General features: G+C 35.0%; 1 protein-coding gene across 11 annotated transcripts in view; it reads right to left on the bottom strand.

Annotated features, from left to right (window-relative positions):
* Positions 1 to 14,306, bottom strand: part of LOC121326868 (adhesion G protein-coupled receptor L2-like) — a 108,613-nt gene that overhangs the window by 79,608 nt on the left and 14,699 nt on the right. The window lies entirely within an intron of this gene.

The raw sequence follows: 14,306 nt of genomic DNA, 5'->3' as shown, positions 1-14,306 counted from the left end.
TGTATTTTTACATTTTTTTTCAGAATGTATCAAAACTGCTTTTTTTAGTGGAATCCTTTTTGTAAAATGAAAGACTTTGGTATAAATCCCCTCTTGTTGTTAGCCAGCAACTGTTTCAATGATGACAATCCTTGAGATAGTCAGAAGGAAGGTAATCCTGGAAAAGGGAGATCCCGCACGGAAAATAACTATTTGCCCTAAGCAAGACACTACTAGAAGCAAACTTACCACTGCTCAAAGGCCCGCCTCCAAACCACACAACTGACACCGGAATGGCTACAAAAACACTTTCACATAAACAAACAAATAGCCAAACAGTATAAAGTTCTCCCTAAGTAAACTGAAGAGGTAACTGGTAGGCCCTCCCTTCAAACCAATCTATTGGGAGGCTTTTAATTCCTTTTAGAGCTGCCAAAGACTTACAGGCAGTGTACTGATTAGATAAGGCAGCTGCTGAAGAAGCTTTGGTTGAAACACAATCCCTACCTGTGTATTTAGACAGATAGTTGTCGCTCCTTTAACTGCCCTGTTTTCCCAACTGTTTAAACTGACTGCACCCAACACCTTACCTAACCAAACAATTACCTTACTGGGGAAAATCAAGGGGAATGCAGACAACCGCTTGTAAGTCCCCATTACAGACATGTATTTTTTTTTAGGAATAAAGATTTGACTCTCTAACACAGCACTCTATAAACTTTAGTTTAGATCCACTGAAAAGATTTTAAATGTTTGTCAAATTTGAAAAAGACAGCATGCCAAAAATGCCACTAAATGAGTCATTCCTTCAGACAAATAAACCACTCTACTTTCTATTCCTTGTTTTCCCGGTATACCTCAGTGGCTTCTAACAATGAAAAGCACACCTTCTTTTTTGTTTGCAAAGCAGCTGTATAAAATAAAATGATCAAGCCCTTGAAGTAACACAAGCTGGTGCACCATGTTTTCATTTGTTTTTGTATTTCAGCTGGTGATTTATAGATCTTAAGTCTGGTCCCACTATAATTATTTTAGAAGGAACAGTTCAATTTATTAAAGCAAACCTTTTAGTATAGCATGTCTAGGAATGTATCGCCTAACTACTAAAGTTGAATGCAACATTTACAATGCACATATTCTTTAAAAAAAAAAAAAAAAAAAAACTGCATTAAAACATATCTAAAATGAGAGAGCCTGTTTAAAATCTGTTTCTAACCAGCAGTATACTCATTAATTCATACATGGAAAGTACAAGAAAATCAACTGATTGTGCTTTGTGAAGTGATACATTAAGTTGGAGCAAGATTTGAAACAACATGGGACATATAAGCCTATATACTGCACATGTATTATGAATCTAAACAGAAAATTGGAGATCACAACCCTACACATTCTCTATAGATCAAATCCTCTGTCTCAGCTCTGCGGTTTAGTCACTAGACACATGCAGTCGGCTTATAATGAAAAGAACAAAAACACTGCAGGGACCACTCTTTTTGTATTATACATGTATAGGGAGAATGTATCAGCAGGTAAGAATAAGCCTTAAAAAACCCTCATCATTTTAAGAGACATAAAAGTTGAAGGGATTTTTCTGACATTTTAATAAGTTACAAACTGCAGACTTAATTCCACCTTTTGTAAAATAAATAAATAAATGAAGAAGAAGAAGAAGAAGAAGAAGAAGTTGCAAGCAACTTTACGGCTTCCAAGGAGTTATTGTGAAATTTAACAGTTTTTGTCAATGGTGTTCATTTTATGCACAACATATGCAACTAGAGCAATGCTGAAATTTGATTGGCCCATGGCAGTCATGTTTTTTTTTACTGTATATCAACTTAATTAGGGCAGACTTAAAGAAAACCATACTTGGATTACGTATGAAGTTTTGCTTCTATCAGATTAGCAGTTTTGGAGAAGACATTTGTGTGTTAATTAGGTTATCCAACATGGCCGCCATACCACTGAACCAGTCAGCTTCATTTCAAGCACTGTGCACCTTGAACAATCCCTAACCATGTATACCAAGTTTCAGAACATAAGTGGTTTCCGACAAGATGTTTGTAAATTGTCCAAATTTTGTCGTAAAATCCAATATGGCTGCCAAACGTTGTTACCAATTCAGCTGTGGACATTAGTTCCCATTGGCATCTACAACTCTATGAAATTTCAAGAGCTTTCATGCAATGCTTTTCATTTTATGCAACTTTTAAGGTTAAAAAAAAAAAAATTACAAATATAATAAAAATAATAACAACAAAACAGGCTTCACAGCCATGGGCTTGGAAGCCTAATAATAATAATAATAATAATAATAATAATAATAATATACTGTACATTTGATAAGGATTTGTTCTACAACAGTACATTTGATAAGGACTTGCGCTCCTATTCTGAACATTTCCTACTGGGTAAAAGAAAGACCTCAGAACTTGGGTGATAGCTTCAGGCTTATTCCTTTCACCAGTTTTTACCTCTCTTCTTTTTGACCCTGTTAAATCTTCAAAAACTACCAGGGTCACTTACTCCTGGCTACATTAGTTCTTGGTTTAATTTCACTTAGCACTGCACTAATTCTCTCTCATGAAAGTTCTAAACAGCCAGCAAAATACCTACAGCACCTATGTACAACTGTAGTAAAGAAACAGTTGGTGCCCCCCCAAAAAAATCCCTTTTCATGAAGATGGTGTTCTGTAAATCAGTGCTAACAGTTACAAGCTGTAATATCTTTGTATCATGCTGAGAATGTTTAACATGCTGATCGTTTTAGACACCAAAGGGTAAGTCTTAGGCAGTCTGCCTGACTGCCATTTTCCTCATTAAACACTGTTAGGTCTCCCTTCTCAGTTGGATATTTTTTTTTTTTTTTTTTTGTAAGCCAACATAGCTAAATATGTGTACCACTTCACATTTAAGAGGTTAATAGACAGTGCTCTGAAATGCGTATCTTCTATAAGCAGCCCTATATTATAGGGACATCCCAAACAACAATTATTTTACTTTATTTCCACCTGAATTAACTTCAAATAAACATATATTCCTGACAGTCATATCCCCAAACTTGTTTTTTTAAAGGCATCTGAGGGGAATATGCAGATTATAGAGAGGGTAAAGTGCCCCCATTTCTGCTAATCTCAGCGTGACTTTTCCTGCACACCCTGTCACTCTAATATCAACCAGCCAAGGACCCTGTCTTGCAGCTGAGGCATATTATATAATGACAGCCCTGACAAGGCTTTAAGAAGGTATATTTTCCGGTAGGATTGTATGTCATTTACACAGCTTTTCAAAAGTTTAAAAAATGTGAGCAGCTCGCAGGTGATCAGATGTGCCTGTTCTGTGGGGACTGATACAGCACTGAATTTGGGCAGTTGAGTTGCTATGCTTGATCCAGTCTTGAGTACCACACATGACCAGGACCAAAGGTCATCACCAATCTGGAGAACTCAGATAAGTTGTACACTCTGTTACAGCCATTCCATTTTTAGTCGAGAAAGAATCCAAACTGGGTGGCCACGTTAAGGTTTACGCATCCAGTATTCTTCTTGACACCTTTAAAAAGAATACTGGTAAAAATCTTACTGCTTATAATCATTAGATCCAACATACAGAAACTTGTAGTCTGACACAAACATCAAATTACATTATATATTTGTTTCTGCTAAAGATCTTAGATTATTTTTTAATATATATCCAATTTAGTGCAACATAGAAAGTGACTACATTTAAACAACAAAATATATTTCACTCACTGTTCAAAATGCATAAATCATTGCTACTAGCCATTCAATTAATCGATACACACATTCCCTCTTGGACAAAACATATGGCTACTAAATGAAACAATAATGACCCCCAATCTGTCATACACTTGGCCATCAATAAGGGGTGGGTAAAGGTTAAAGAAAGGTTTTTGGAAGACTACGTTAATTAAGCTTTCAAAGAAAATAGGGAGAATTGAAGCTAAATAAATATACTGCAAGCTGAATAAGCACTAAATACAAGCCCTTAACTGACTCTTCCAGTAACCTTAAAAAATGAGAGCATGAAAAAGAGATAGTCCTAAAACAGGTTAATTAGAAAACAGTTGGACTGTACAGGATCTACCTGCTGCAAAAGATCAGAGCAATAGGTTCTAAAACTTTTACTTTATTACTGTAAAAATCTTTTTTTTGTTGTTTTAAAAGGTTGTTTGCCATGTATCACAATAATTATGGATTTTCCAAGACAAATAGGAAAGGACCGTCACATTTCTCCCTTTCCTAAGAATAATTAAATACTTAAATGTTCACAAAACCAATGGTTACCTTTGGAAATTACTTATCTTCATGCTTGAGAGGGCAACATTCTGTGTGAAAAGTGGTGAAAAAATTACAACACATAAAACTTGGACAGTAATTTGGTTGATAAAACCTAAAATAAAAATAAAGGACTAAAATCAGATGACTTTCTTAACTTATGACGAGATTCTATCCTTGAATGCAGTGTGTGGCTAATATTTACCTGTAGAATCGGTAACAAAAGAGACATACAGAAAGAAACAGTCGGATCGTAATACTGATTCAAGAGCATTTAGTACTTTGTTTTACACACAAACCTACGTATATCCCAGCATTCATTTATGAATATTATTCTTTACTGTGACTGAGTGAATATAAACTGAAGTGAAGGACTCACAGAACAATTGAAAAACAGACACTAACACTCACAACATAAAAATGAAATGAAGCTTCAACTCATTTTCTTAGACGAAGTCCCACATGCTAATGTTTAGCTTTTTTATGAATGCAACGCTTAACTCAGTCCTGAACTTATTAGGACTTATTCCATAAATCAGTTTAGGCAAGCCAAGGTTTCAAAGTCAAACAAAGCCGGCATTAAAAATGCATGGTGAGTAAATCAGATGTGTCCCCCCCTGTACCCCCAAGTACCTGACATTTTGTATATCTTTTAATACAAGCAATGGCTATGTATATAAATTCTTAATGAGATGAGAAAAAACAGGTTCTGTGGTAAAAATGTCATTTTGAAGACAGGGGAAAAAATATTGTGTTAAATTCCTGGGACTAGGTTAGACCATGCAGTATAAATCCTGTTAAACCGAGGACTAGACTTGTCTGTCAATATTGCCTGTAACAGGAATGATTTGTAAAGGTTACACAGCTTTAGTATGGGTGTTATACAATTTTAGCAATAATCTTAATGTTTCAGTAGAAGTGAAGTGAATTATCGTAAATTAAATTTTAAAGTGACATTCATTTACAGATAACACAAAATGATTCCTTTCACATCCTGAAAGATATGGTTAATTTTACCACAAATTTAAATGGTGTCTTCACCTAGTCCATCCCAGGTCAGGAATTAATAATGGTCTGACATTAATACAAGCAGATTAATCAGAAGGTGAAGAAAAGGACTAAAGCTCTAAAGAGAGAGAATACCATTCAATCAACTACAGTTAAATAAATTTTACATTAGTCCTTGAGATTTAGTAAATTTACACATCACATTCAACTGTTCAACTGACTATGATATATATATATTATTATATATAGATATATATATAATATATATATAATATATATATATATATATATATATATATATCTATATATATATATATATATATATATATAATATATATATATGTATATATATATATATATCTATATATATAGAATATATATATATATATAATTATACATATATATAGGTATATATATATATATAGTACTGTGCAAAAGTTTTAGGCAGGTGTGAAAAAATGCTGTAAAGTAAGAATGCTTTCAAAAATAGACATGTTAATAGATTATATTTATCAATTAACAAAATGCAAAGTGAGTGAACAGAAGAAAAATCTACATCAAATCAATATTTGGTGTGACCACCCTTTGCCTTCAAAACAGCATCAATTCTTCTAGGTACACTTGCACACAGTTTTTGAAGGAACTCGGCAGGTAGGTTGGCCCAAACATCTTGGAGAACTAACCACAGTTCTTCTGTGGATTTAGGCAGCCTCAGTTGCTTCTCTCTCTTCATGTAATCCCAGACAGACTTGAGGATGTTGAGATCAGACTCTGTGGGGGCCATAGCATCACTTCCAAGACTCCTTGTTCTTCTTTACACTGAAGATAGTTCTTAATGACTTTCACTGTATGTTTGGGGTCGTTGTCATGCTGCAGAATAAATTTGGGGCCAATCAGATGCCTCCCTGATGGTATTGCATGATGGATAAGTATCTGCCTGTACTTCTCAGCATTGAGGAGACCATTAATTCTGACCAAATCCCCAACTCCATTTGCAGAAATGCAGCCCCAAACTTGCAAGGAACCTCCACCATGCTTCACTGTTGCCTGCAGACACTCATTCGTGTACCGCTCTCCAGCCCTTCGGCGAACAAACTGCCTTCTGCTACAGCCAAATATTTCAAATTTTGACTCATCAGTCCAGAGCACCTGCTGCCAATTTTCGGCACCCCAGTTCCTGTGTTTTCATACATAGTTGAGTCGCTTGGCCTTGTTTCCACGTCGGAGGTATGGCTTTTTGGCCGCAAGTTTTCCATGAAGGCCACTTCTGACCAGACTTCTCCGGACAGTAGATGGGTGTACCAGGGTCCCACTGTTTTCTGCCAATTCTGAGCTGATGGCACTGCTGGACATCTTCCGATTGCGAAGGGAAGTAAGCATGATGTGTCTTTCATCTGCTGCAGTAAGTTTCCTTGGCCGACCACTGCGTCTACGGTCCTCAACGTTGCCCGTTTCTTTGTGCTTCTTCAAAAGAGCTTGGACAGCACATCTGGAAACCCTGTCTGCCTTGAAATTTCTGCCTGGGAGAGACCTTGCTGATGCAGTATAACTACCTTGTGTCTTGTTGCTGTGCTCAGTCTTGCCATGGTGTATGACTTTTGACAGTAAACTGTCTTCAGCAACCTCACCTTGTTAGCTGAGTTTGGCTGTTCCTCACCCAGTTTCATTCCTCCTACACAGCTGTTTCTGTTTCAGTTAATGATTGTGTTTCAACCTACATATTGAATTGATGATCATTAGCACCTGTTGGGTATAATTGTTTAATCATACACCTGACTATATGCCTACAAAATCCCTGACTTTGTGCAAGTGTACCTAGAAGAATTGATGCTGTTTTGAAGGCAAAGGGTGGTCACACCAAATATGGATTTGATGTAGATTTTTCTTCTGTTAGATATGTTGGAGTGTTATGCTAAACATCTACCATATTAAGCTTTGAGATGACATGCAAATACACCACTATTCATTCTGCATTGATATGCACTCTGATCACATAGGAAGCAAGAACTAAAACATAATACAGTAGATGAGCTTACAGAAATGTCATTTACATTCTTATCCATAATTACGATTTCATAATTTAAGGCTGAGACAACTATCGATAGTTAAGCCGTTCTTAAGGGTTTTAAGAAAGGATTTATTTTTTTTTTTTATTAAAATTGGAATCTGTTTTTTTTTTTTTTTTTTTTAATCTATTAAGCGTAGAGCTTCTCTGCTCCCCTCAGGTCTGAACAAACATATTTTTTTAATATATGGTAGAAAATTATGATCCTTATACTTTGATATATAGAAATTGGCCCCTTTTTTTTATATATTTAAAATATATTTTAGTCTGTGAATTGAGCTCAAAGAAAATAATGTTTGGGATACTCCTGTAACACAACTAATTTGATTGATCATTTAGATGCAGAGGTAGCGCTACCCTTTAAAAAATGTGCATTTGTAAAAAGCACACCATCTCAAACCGTTCATGACATAAAAATCAATGTTGTAGAACATGTCTGAGGGTAGCTGTCAACATCATAACTATTTAGTTTTTGTTTTTATCGTTTAGCACACTACTGCAATACCCTGTTCTGCTGGTACACTACATCGGGACTGCCGCAAATTTTTTATTTTATTATTTTTATTTTTTAAAGAGGATGCAGGGAGCAGTGGAACCATTTTTACACGTTGCATTGCATAAAACTACTTTGTAATACAAACTAAATTACCGGATAGGGATGAAAAACAGAAATGTGGTCTTTTATATCTGTGTTTTAGAAACACACTGCTGTTACTGTTGTGCGTTTTATTAAAAGGTCCTGCATAGTTTTTCTCATGATTGATTGTTACTCTGACTGGTTATGGATTTAAACAACTTTGGATTCTGCTTTGACCCCAACTAGTACAAATCAACACGAATAAGGTAATAAACAATAGTTTAATATATTTAATTACTATACTGATATAATCAATTTAATATGCGTAATAGTTTTTAAAGCATTACTTGAAATGTTACACAGTAATCCACAGGTCCACTTTTTTTTTACTCTTTCATAACGTCAGTGAATCGATGCATTGTCATATTTGGAGAACGATATATCGATAGTGAAAAATTAGGCATCGACCGAGCCTTATTTATAACATTAATAAGAATTATAAAATTTAAATATATATTATATATATATATATCTCCGATATTATATATATATATATATATTTATATAGTGATGATATCTTTACCCCCTTTTTCGCAAAAAGTAGATGAAGTACCGAATTAATACTCGATATAAAAAAATCACACAATGTCACTATGACTTTTTATTTATTTATTTATTTATTTATTAAATGAGTGGTTACTCAGGTATGGCATTTAGAAATGTCAGTCTAATTAAACTTATTAGATACAACAAATGCAGCTTGACAACAAACGCACCTAGTTTTTCCTTTATACACAAACAATGAGACATTAAAGATGAAGTGCAACAGGCCAGTCTAATTAAGACATGTAAACCATTTAATATGTCATACTTAATTTAATGAGACTGGTTGTTCTGTGCAAAACATGTATCAAAACTTAATGCAGAACTATCCTGACATCAATAAAATAAGACTAATAATCTTGTAAACAGCTATTCACAAAAGATTTACCACATTAAACCACACACACACACACGCCAACAGATTGAAACAGGCATTGCATCTCTCTCACGTTACACGTGGGGGATCATTGAAGAAAACACTACCGTACAATCATTCAAAATGACCGGATGGGAATAAGTGTAACAGCCACCGCCCAAACCCAATACTTTAATCCATTTATTTTAAGAAATATTCTGCAGAAGTACCGAATTAGTCAGAAATTGTAAACCTTGTCGGTCTGACAAGTTCCCTAAAGCTCACCTTGACCTCTGCAGAATGCAAGAGTGTTGCTTTGTTTCAGCCCATGCACACAACACAACTGTGATTACACTAGCACATGCTTTAACCAGAGACCAGTTTCCAAAGACTGGTATTGTCAATACGTCAAGTAGAATCTGTGTATTATATGATGTATTTGGAATGCGGTTTAGTACATAGTTATGAAAACACGAGAACCAGAGGTCTCCTTTTTCGGACTTACTACACAACTTTCTCAGAGCAAATCAATATAATAATTCTTACATATACAGTAAATAATACTTTATTCTTAACTTGTAGCCAATTAGAATCTGATATAGCTTATATCAACATCATAAAGCAGCCTAAGACATTTTTGCAAGTTGGATGGAGAAAATAATAACAAATAAATAAAGTTGAACTTTATGTTAAGATTGGCGATCTAAATAATCCGGAGGCAGATCATCTTACACGAGAGTGTCCCGACGAAATCGAGAGACTTCACAGGAATGCATACAAGATCATTTTATTACATTATTTATTAATAATGTACATGGGTATATAATCGCGTCACTTTATACATATTTTCATCAAACAGTAAGAGATAATTATAATGAAATGATAGGATCATACCCTTACACTGCACCTCTATTTTCCTGGCAACCACTTGATTCCTGGTGATTTTACATTTTTTACTAGAAGATGCTTCTGTCCTGCAGGTACCAACCCGATAAATGGATGGTACTGCATCCTTATTTAATTTAACTTTTTTAACAACACCCATCGTGAATATCATTAAATTAATAAAGCTCAGTGCCTCAGAGTTTCATGCATTTAAATGAGGATTTTTTCCCACTTATCTACACAACATACTCCACACTGTTTTGGAGAAAAAAGTTTTTAGTGAGAACAAAATTATATATTAAAAATACAATACTTAAAGACATTTCAACAAATCATCCAATGTGTCATTAAACATTCACCCCCTATTCCTGCCCATAGAATGAATAAAAAAACATATTATTCAGTTACACTGCCTTGGTTTAACAAATAACACCATCCCTTTGTCAGCATAAAACTTTACTGGCACACATACAGAAACAACAATGCTATTTTAGGTCAAAAGTAAAGCATAGTAACAAGGAAAAACATCGTCCCCTAAACCAAGTTAAATTAGATCCTGTTTCAATGCATCTGATGCTGCGGTCTCTCAGATGCTTAGGGCTCAGTCAGCATCATTACATGTTCGTTAACACATGCTAAAGACCAACATTACCAGAATTATTATGATATGAATGTATTTGAATTGCTTCATTTACAAGCTTGTTAAGTTTAAAAAAAGGGGTACTGGGGTAGATTTCTGCTGCAAGCAGCTTACCTTGTTTACAGTGATGAAAAGCATTCATTATATTATTAAAATATGCACTGTAATAAGACATACTATCTTGTCTTTTGTTAAAAGAAGTACAGGAAGATGTTAGGACAGATTGTTATGCTTCAGTACTGACTGTACTGAATACATTTTTTTTTTTTTTTAGATAAAAGCAAAATATTTCACTAATTAAATTAAGTGTTATGAGATATGACTGCAAAAAGAAATCCATCTGGAAGTTAGACAGCATTTGAAAGGCTTGCACTTTAAGTATAAGGTGTTGTAAATTCTGTGCAAATCAAATACAAAACTGTTTGTCTGTCTGTGATTTCTTTCCTTTCCTCTTGCATAATGTTGTTTCCACACCAGTTTCAATTTCCTGGCTTAATATTTTATAAGGTTAGAGAAAGGGGACATTTTAGTTTAAAAAAAAAAAAAAAAATCTGGCACAGTGGTAGTCATGCAGAATGTCTGTCGTTGTTTAGCGTTCTTTTCTCAACCTTGAGTCTTTTCAAGAATTGAAATCATGAGGTGATAAAAATGGCTAATGTAAATGGATTGCTTGCAGAGTTGTTATCTCGTTCCACCCATAGCAGGGCAGCAGATATAGCAATCACTACCACCAAGCCCTGTGTATGTTTAAGACAGTATGCTTCTCTGTGATAACAAATATAATTCTAATTAATATCACTACAGTTTGTATATTCATAGACACAGGCAGATCTGCCAACTGCACTTCTGTTGTCTGTGATTACTCATAATTGGATATTTTATCCAAGAACACATTGTTGGTCATTTTCGTATTTATTATAATTATGGGTCTACTTAAATCGCGGTAAATTTACATATTTTTTGTGGGTAGGTTATGGAATAAAATTAGGATTTCACTGACCTGTTTAAACACTAAATAAACATAAGCAGAAAATATTTCAGAGAACTACAAAAGCCTAAAAATATTGGTACTTGCTTCTTTACTAAAACAGTGTGCTGTCATTTGTTAAAGGCAAGCATGCAACATCCCCCTGCAGTTACTGCCGACATCCTCTGTCTGGTGTGGACCTGCCCATACATTGAGACGGCACGTCTGCAGCCACTGAATTGGTTGTAAGTGTAAGGCAAAGCTTTGCCAAATTATACAGATGTGAAAATCGATCAGAAGCAGTCCCAAAACTCGGTTACCCAAGGGCATCTGGCATACTTTAATAAAGGCAATGCATGCAGCACATTCGCTGTCATGTACAATTTATTTTATTAGTACAGAGTCAAAACAAAGAAAATGTGCCTATTCGGGTCTAAAATGTGAGGTGTCTGTGCTAGATCGTACCTGTAGGGCTGATTTAACTTGGCGACTTTTTGTCTGCGCTGACTTCCCAGTTTGTTTTCTGAAAGCTGTTTATTTTACGTTCTGTTCTTCTGTAGTAACCTTTCATTTAATGTGCGATCCTGATTCTGAAGTTAAATAGCGATCAATCTTATTTTCTCCAAAGACACATTACAAGATGTGCAAAACAAAAACCTCCATCTACAGTTTCTTTGGGAAATATACTTTGCTTTATCGTCCATTTCTGGTATTCTACCTCCAATGCTGAAAACTAGATTTTAGCAACCAAAATCAAAACAATGCAGCACTGACTTTGAACCACCCCGTACTATATAGTCCAGGTCACAGAAAAGCCAGTACAGACACACCGATAGCATGATTAAAACATTGTTGTCATTTGAACAGTAAAAAATAATGTTAACCGCTTTGGAGTATTTTTTTTTTGTAAATGTTATTTATTTATTTATTTATTTTGCCTAAGTACAATACCCACAGGATGGCGAAGGAATAATAAAAAAAAGCCTATCTACAGAAAGAAGATATGTAGTTTGTGCTGCTTGCTTTGTGCAAGGTTTCTTTTTTTTTCCTCTGTACTTGTCCAGTGTGCATTGGCTCCTAAAAGAGCTGAAGTTTGCAGTGACCCCCTCAATTTCCCCATTTCCGCAACATCTCGATTTAGGTAGACCCCTAATTATAATTGTTTTTCATTCAGGAAATACAACGCTGGTGCAAATCCTGAAAGGTGGCTGTCTGGGCACTCTGTAAAGACAATTTGGGGGTAGTTTCCATCTGGTGCTGCAAAATAGGAATTCAAACTCTAATCAAGATTTCCATGTAAATCTGCATGCAGTAATCCTAATGAAGTGTAATTGCTGAGGCTAACACTCTTACCGTTATAAACATGTTTCATATCAACATGCAACTAAGTAGTTAAGATAATTCATGAACGTGCTGTGAGAGGATCATTCTTAGACAATAGCCCTTGCCAGTAAAGTAAATCTCCTTGTTAGACATCAGTCGCTTCCAGAGATATCTACTAAACTGTTTCTTGACTTGAGAAGCTATTTAGTGCCACAAAGGCATACTGAACTTCCAGACTAGCTGGGATTATCCTATTTAAAGACATGTGTGGCTTTAGCAAAGGTAATTTGTTAAAAGGATTGACCTAATCAAGGTTTTTGAAGATCCATGGCTAATAAGTAGCAATAATACTGTCTTTCTCAATGTTGAATACACAGAGAAGCATTTCTAATTCAAAACCATTTGACAATGTTATTTTAGCTTAACTACATATTTTACATTGAGTATTATGTAGTGTAGCGATCTCGGTTAACACAGACAGGTGCATCAGACACGGTGAGGCAATCCACAAACAGGCGGAGGGTGGGCACAAACCCGGGACCTCTTGCACTAAAGCATAGCGTCTACACTGCTGTACAAAAGAGCCGGCTTCTTTGCAAGAAGCGTATAACGGGTTTATGTCTCTGTGTGAGATTACGTCACCTACCAGCCCTGCTACTGCCTTCCCCAGTGCACACTACACTCTCCACTGCCAGCCTCAAGTCTGCCCCGGACTTGCTCGCCAGGGTACCTGTGTCCACTTCTGACACAAATGTAGCGATCTCAGTTGATGCAGGCAGGTGCATCACAGAGGAGCCGGCTCTTTTGTACAGCGGTATCTGCGCTATGCTTTTGTGCAAGAGGTACCAGGTTCATGCCCACCCTCCGGCTGTGTGTGGATTGCCTCGACCTCTGTAATGCGTCTGTCTGCGTTAACCGAGGTCACTACAATAGTTATGTATGAACCAGAGTTGCTATGCTGAATTTATGTACTGTAGATGTACTTTGGGTTATTGTACAATTCTGATTTTTTCTTTGTAATTTATGGCAATTATTATAAAAGAAAAATGGCAAATATTATTATAATAATTATTATAATACTCATTTAATAATAATAAATAATAATAATAATAATAAATAATAATAATAATAATAATAATAATAATAATAATCCCGCCTTTTTATTATTTTAAAATATGGTTTAAATTTCAAATTAAACAATAAAGTTGCAAGACAAAAAGTATTTTGAATAAAATGTATTTAAAATCCTATAAATATAAATTAAAACTACCACACATTTTTATTTTTCTTTATCTTCTGAATTTTTAATCAGAGTTTACTTACCTATGAAACAGGTATATCTGTGGCTGATGATTTATTTTTTAATGCAAAATCCCTTTAATGTGTTTTGAATAACAGAACCCCCTATTTCATTATCGGTTTACAGATAAAATTAAGATTATTTTATTTTTCAATAAAAAATTATAATTTGATATGTCAAAACTGTGCATATCCAAAACATGATAAAATAAAATATAATATCTTCAAGTCTGTAAACCTTGGCTTTGACCAAAATACGGCCTTGCCTTCATTTCAAAGGCTCCCTCTACCGGCCTAGACGAGTGGA

Source organism: Polyodon spathula, chromosome 14 (assembly GCF_017654505.1).
Source record: "Polyodon spathula isolate WHYD16114869_AA chromosome 14, ASM1765450v1, whole genome shotgun sequence".
NCBI lineage: Eukaryota > Metazoa > Chordata > Actinopteri > Acipenseriformes > Polyodontidae > Polyodon > Polyodon spathula.
Note: the sequence above shows the minus strand (reverse complement) of the source record. Positions and strands in the feature narration are given on the sequence as shown.